The sequence below is a fragment of the Elephantulus edwardii genome, unplaced genomic scaffold, assembly GCF_000299155.1.
Source record: "Elephantulus edwardii isolate Elephantulus edwardi_28Jun2011 unplaced genomic scaffold, EleEdw1.0 scaffold00040, whole genome shotgun sequence".
Taxonomy (NCBI): domain Eukaryota; kingdom Metazoa; phylum Chordata; class Mammalia; order Macroscelidea; family Macroscelididae; genus Elephantulus; species Elephantulus edwardii.
The window spans coordinates 910148-916803 of NW_006399790.1; positions in this window are offsets into that span (position 1 = coordinate 910148).

Consider the following 6656-nt stretch of genomic DNA (forward strand, 5'->3'; position numbering starts at 1 on the left):
TAGCAACTCGAGGTTTGAATTTGTTCTTCAGTTCCGTGAGCTTAAGAAATGCTGAACGAGTTCGGCCCTTTTGATTTTCCGACTCTAGCTCCTCGCACATTTCATAGTATATTTTGCTTTGCCATTCCGTGCTGCCTTTTGGAATCTTCTTTTCAGCTCTTTGATACTGGTCTTTTTTATTTGTTTAACAGTATGTTGTGGGCTGTGAGCCTCCTGCTTATGCCAATTAGAACCCAGCAGGTAGGCCTTTGTAATTAGCAATTGGTTGAGGACTGAAAGCCTTTTAAAGCAGTTGAAATCCAGAAGGTAGGTCTTTTTATTTAATTAATGGTTGTTGGCTGGGAGCCTCTTGTTTGAAGCAGCTGGAATTCGGAAGGTGGGTCTTTTTTATTTTATTTACAGTCATTTGTGGGCTAGAAGCCTCTTGTTTAGACAACTTAGGACCAGATAGTAAAACGCTGAGATGGAGAAATCCCTGATCTTTTGTCTCAGTTGAACATTGGCCAATTCTGTTTGGTGCATTGAGTCTGTATGTAATATATAATTATAAGAATACAGTGACCATGCTGCGACTCTGAAGGTGCAAGGTTTGAATCCACCAGATGCTCCTCTGGAGAAGGAGGGGCATTCTCCTGTTCCAGTTGGATTCAATGTTATGTAACAACAACAACAACAAAATAATATAGTGGGGAGGGAGACAAAGCAAAGTGTACACAGTGAAGTGAATCACAAAGAAAGAAAATTCCTATGACATAGGATTAAAACTGAAAATATATTTTTTTTTTTTTTCTTTTCTTCTCCCTGCCTCTTTTTAAACAGTCTCTCCGTAAAGACTATCCACTTAGCTTTGCATCCAAAGACGAAATTTGTAGGTGAAAGGAGTTAGGAGTTAGCCTTCGTTACAGACTGGTTCATTTCAGGGTCGAAAATATGGAACGCTTCACGAATTTGAGTGTCATCCTTGCGCAGGGGCCATGCTAATCTTCTCTGTATCGTTCCATTTTTAGTATATGTGCTGCCGAAGCAAGCACAAAACTGAAGTATGTTTCTAACCATAACAAAACTTACTCAACTACCAGTTCTACAGGCAAAATCTCAAAATCTCTGGCCCCATCTTAGACCTGCTGACTCAAATTGGCCAATACCAGTCCTTCTCAACTCACTAATTCTCACAAAGTCAATCTTCCTATGTTCCATTTCATTTTTCACAACTTCCAGTTTTCCAAGAGCTATACTTCATACATTTCATGTTCCAATTATTAGTGGATGTTTGCAGCTGTTTTCTCCTCATTTTTAGTCTTGCCACTTCAGCAAATGAAGGTCTCCTAGATCGAAGCCTTACTCTATCAGTGTCAATGCAGAAGATTCTACTTTAAGGAAGCAGGTTTTCCTCAATCACATTTTTAGTACCTTCCAACCTGAGGAGCACAGATTACAGCACTATGTTTGTGTGAAATATATACATAGACCAAGAAGCAGTTGTCAGAACAGAGCAAGGGAACACTGCATGGTCTAAAATCAGGAAAGGTGTGTGCTAGGGATGTATCCTTAATCCTTACCTATTCAATCTGTACACAGAGGAAATAATTCAAAATGCTACACTGTATGAAGAAGAATGTGGCATCAGGACTGAAAGAAGACTCATAAACTACCTGCATTATGCAGATGACACAAGTTTGCTTGCAAGAAATGATAAAGACTTGAATCATTTACTATAAAAGATCAAAGACTACAGATTTCAATATAGGTTACATCTTGTAAAAAAGAACAAGGGCCACCAGCAATGACCATATCTGATACTTTTACCAAATTGACAAGTGGGACCTGTCCCCATCAACAGCATCAACACCACAAAACAAATTCCAATGAGGTCAGATATGTCCCCATGCTCTCATACTTCATATCTCAACACCAATCTTACTGCTTCACTGGGTTCAAAATACGATGCAATAGCTTACCAACCACACCGAACCATACTGGAGAAGTCAAAATGTTATAGTCCAGGTCAGTAGCAGAATAGAGTTAGGACAGCTTCTGAAATGTGATCACAAGAGCTTCCACCTTAAGCCTTATGGTTTTAGGGCAGTGTTTACAAAACTCTCAGTCCTGCCAATTATGGGTACTCCCTTCCCCCTGCCCAAGTACTCCAACAAACTTGGGGAAAGGATCTTAGTTCTGGTTCCCAAGGTCAGCCTCCTGTTATGTTGTGTCTCTGGTTCTCTGCTTCAGCCATGGCTGTTGCTGCTGCTGAAGTTCTACCTGCTGCAAGAAGCTCTGGGCCTGAAGGACATTTTCTTGCTTTTTCTTTGCTGGTGGAGAAGATCATCCAATTCTGTTGCTGGAGTAACTCAATCTAATGGTGAGACTAGCCAATCTCCTTGTCAATTGGTGAGACTAACCAATCCCCTTGACAAAAAGCTAACACACTCTATTCGCATAGTCCCATCCATCTGCATGGCAAAGTAAATTAATGAATAGAGAAGCCATTTTGAACAATAAAGTCTTAAAAGCACACATCTCAACATCAAGACAACAGAATACCTCACCACTGAATCACTAGGCAACATGATGACAGATGCAGAAAATACTTGAAGTTGTCAAAGATTTCATTTCACTTAGATCCACAATAAATTCGTTTGGAAGCAGGAGTCAAGAAATCTAAAGATGTGTTACACTGGAGAAATCTGCTGTCAACAACCCCTTCAAAGTGCTAAAGAGCAATGATGCCAGTTTAAAGACGAAGATGTTCCTGATCCAAGACATGGAATTTTCAATTGCTTCCTAAATTACTGAAAGTTGGAAAATAAGGAAGATCAAAAAAGAATGGATGCCTCTGAATTGTGTTGGTGAAGAGTATCGAATATACATACTATGGACTCAAAAAGAACAAACCAATCTGTATTGAAAGAAGTGTCACCCGAGTGTTCCTTGGAGGAAAAGATAGTGAAACATACTTACTTTGGGTATATTTCCAAGATAAATCAATCCTTGGAGGAAGACATTATGCTGGGAAAAGTAAAGGACAGGTGAAAAAGTGGAAGATCCTCAATGAGATAGATTGATCCAGTGAGTTTCACAATTGGTTTGACCATGATAGACATCATGAGGATGGTGCAGCATGGGGCAAGGTTCAGATCTGTTGCTCATTAAGTTTGATATGAGTCATAGTAGTCAACTTGATGGCACCCAACAACAACACAGGTAGTGATCAAAGAGTTGTGTTGCCAATCCAAAAGTACTCAATTCTAATCCATCAGCTGCTCTGCCAGAGAAAGATGGGCAAAATCTATCACATGCGATTTACTCCTTCTGAAAATGCACTGGAGAGTCAGCAATAAACTTGATTTGACTCAATGGTACACAACAACAACAATAATAGAAGAAGGGCTTTGAACAGGTTCAATCTGGTTCAGAATCCTGTTGAGAAACTGGCTTTTCTAAAAAATTCCCAGCAGATTTTCTAAGATCTCCATGTGATTCCTGACTGAATAACAATTCATATGTAAACATGACTCATAGGTGGTTATCATCTGAATAAAAATATACAGTTTAAAGAGTTGCTGTTACGTTATTAGGTACCATCAAGTACAAATCCTAGCAACCTTATGAACAAAAAAATCTGAACCCTGTCCTGTCCTGTAACAACCTCACTGTTTCCAACACATGAGTTCACTGCTACAATCTGTGTCAATCCAGTCAATCCACCTGGTTGAGGTGTCTTCTTCTCCTTCCCCAATAATCCACCTTTCCCAGCATGATGTCCCTCTCCAAGGAATAACCTCTCCTAACAAGCTCAAAGTATGTGAGACAAAGATTTATCATCTTTGCCTCCAAGGATCACTTTGGTGACACCTTCCCCAAGATATATCTGTTCTTTTGGCAGTCAATGAGATCGTCAGCACTCTTCTCCAACACAACTTAAAAGGCATTAATTCTCTGTCAATCTTATTCCTTGTCCAGCTCTCAAATGTATATCAAGCAGCTGAAAAGACCACAGCCTAAATCACACACACTTTAGTCCTCAAACTGACAACAAGGCTCCTTAGTAATTTGGAGAGGTCCAAATCTGGCTACATACTTTGCCAATGTGATATGTCTCCTGATCTCCTGACTACAGGTACCAAGTGTCTTGACTGTTCAAATAAGACGTAAGTAAGAAGTATTCTTGGAAAGTGTGACTCTTTTCTCCATTTATCATGAGGTTGCCTTTGGCCCAGAGGTAATGGTTTCTTTTTTCTTGATGCTGAGATGCAATCCATATTGAAGGCTACAGTCTTGGTCTTCTGCAACAAGTCCTTCTCAGTTTCAGTAAGCAAGGTTGAGTCATCTGCATAACATTACTGATGAGTCTTTCTCCAATCCTGATACCACAATCTTCTTTATAGAGTCCAGTTTCTTCAATAATTTGTTCAGTATAAAGATTGAAAAGGTACAGGTTAATGAAATCCTCAAGAAATTCTTACCTAAATCTTAATCTATATTTTAACAAGATGTGAAGGTGATTCTTATGGAAACATGTAGATTCTGATCCATTATACCAAGGTAGAATGATATGCACATTTCTCAGAAGTTTCAAAGAATAAATTTGAACCTCTAGCTAGAAGTTTGAACTTATTAAAGTCAGTAGGATTAAACAGGAAAGGTTTATACAGGAGCACTGAATTTTAGAAGAATATTAAAATAGTATTTTGCAATAAAGTGTCCTCATGATAGGAAAGTTCCAATTACCCAAACTGCTATAACTCATGAGTTGGTTTTTTTTTAAAAAAAACATTACTATAAGGTAAAATGTCAAATATAGTTAACCAGTAACAGAATATAGAATATTGATGATATACTACAAACCTTGACAGGAAATATTATTATATCAATACAATGTTCTTTCAGGATTAAAACAAAAATCCACCTTACAGAACATAAATTCTTTAAAGTTTCACAAAAGAATAAAAAATTCTAGAGTGATTTAAATTGGTTTTATGCTTTATTCTTTCCTTCTATTTCAGACCCAATTCTGGCTATTGATGGTTGTTGACTAAATACTTTTTGATTTATTTAAACCCAACTATTTTCAAATTGTGTCTTGAACTGTAATAATAGATGAGCATCAAAATCTATTTAGAGAACAGCACCATCTACTGTTTCAACAGGAAGTTACGATTGTCTATCATTACTTTACGGAGCTCTGGTGGCCTAGTGTTAAGGAGCTGTGCTGCCAACCCAAATGCACACAGCTGGAATCCACCAGCTGCTCAATGGGAAAAATATAGGCAATTTCCACCCATGCAATTCACAGCCTCTGAAAATCCACGGGATGGTCAGATATAAGACAGTTCCTATTCTACAGTACACAACAACAACATTACTCTGCTGTCTAATCAGAACTGAGTCTGACCCTTGAACTGTTTACCAAAGTTGTAAATCACATGGGATGAGACAGCTCATTTTTCTCCCTAAGAGCCACTAGTGGAGTGGACTTGCTGGTAGATTTGGACTGCCAGAAAGACACCATCTTTAGGTTAGCAGTGCAACTTTCTACAGACTATACAACAGCTCATTGTTGTTGTTGTTGTTGTTGTGTGCTACGTATAGAGTTGGAATTGACTCCTAGCTGACACTCCAGCAGATCTTCAGAGGCAATAAATCATAGAGGAGGAGACTGTCCATCCTTCTCCCATGGAGCAGCTAGTGGATTTGAATCGTGTGCTTTGGAATTGAAGCAGTTTCTTACCATTAGTCCACCAAAGCCCGATCCTCTCTATCAAATGTGCATCATGGACTGTGTTGCTAAGGGAAAGGGAAGAGGGTTCAAATCGACTAGCTGATCCAAGGGAGAAAGATGAGCAGTCACCCTGCATAAAAGTTATAGCTTCAGAAACCCAATAGAGGGTAGTTATGTCAGCAACAACAGTGAAATGAGAAAATTTCGTCAGAATCAAAATCAATATGATGCCACCAAAAGACAATAACAATGAGAAAATTTTAGCAGTCAAGAAATCAAAAGCCAAGAAGGGATTGAAATTTCCTTGGGAAAATGTCCCTCTGTTGGGGGATTCTTCCCTCTGCTGGTGGGGGGCCATCCCAGGTGCCAAAAAGGATGAGACTTTGGGACAGAGAGCTACAAGCAGGAGAAAGACTCTCTTAGTTTTCTGCAAGGAGAGCTGACTTGAGACACTCACCCCCCACCTGCACACAGACGGCTTAAGTTGGTGTCCCTGATCTCTAGCCATTCCAGAGACAAAGACATTAGGCTCCAGGAGAGAAGGTGCCACCAGATGAGACACTCTTCTCAGGGTGTCAGACATCAAATGGTTCCAGTAAGAAAGTGGGGCTTACTCCATAGGAGCAAACACTGCCATCCATAAAGGGAAGGCGACAGGTGTTACTGATCATAGAGGTGGTGAAGGAGCATCTTGTTATTAAAAAAATTAAATAGAGAGGAAGACAGATAAGTAAAAAGGAGGGGTAAAGCCATGTAATACTTTAGTACTGGAGAAAGTACTACCAAATACAGCTGCAATGGGAATACAGAGCTTGCTTTGGAGGAACTATACACTGCTGACGAATTAAGGGCATGCACGAGTACTAATGACAATAGAGGCAGTGGAGAGCACGGCATCTGCTCTGCTAGATTTTATAAAAACCAAACCAAACCAAGA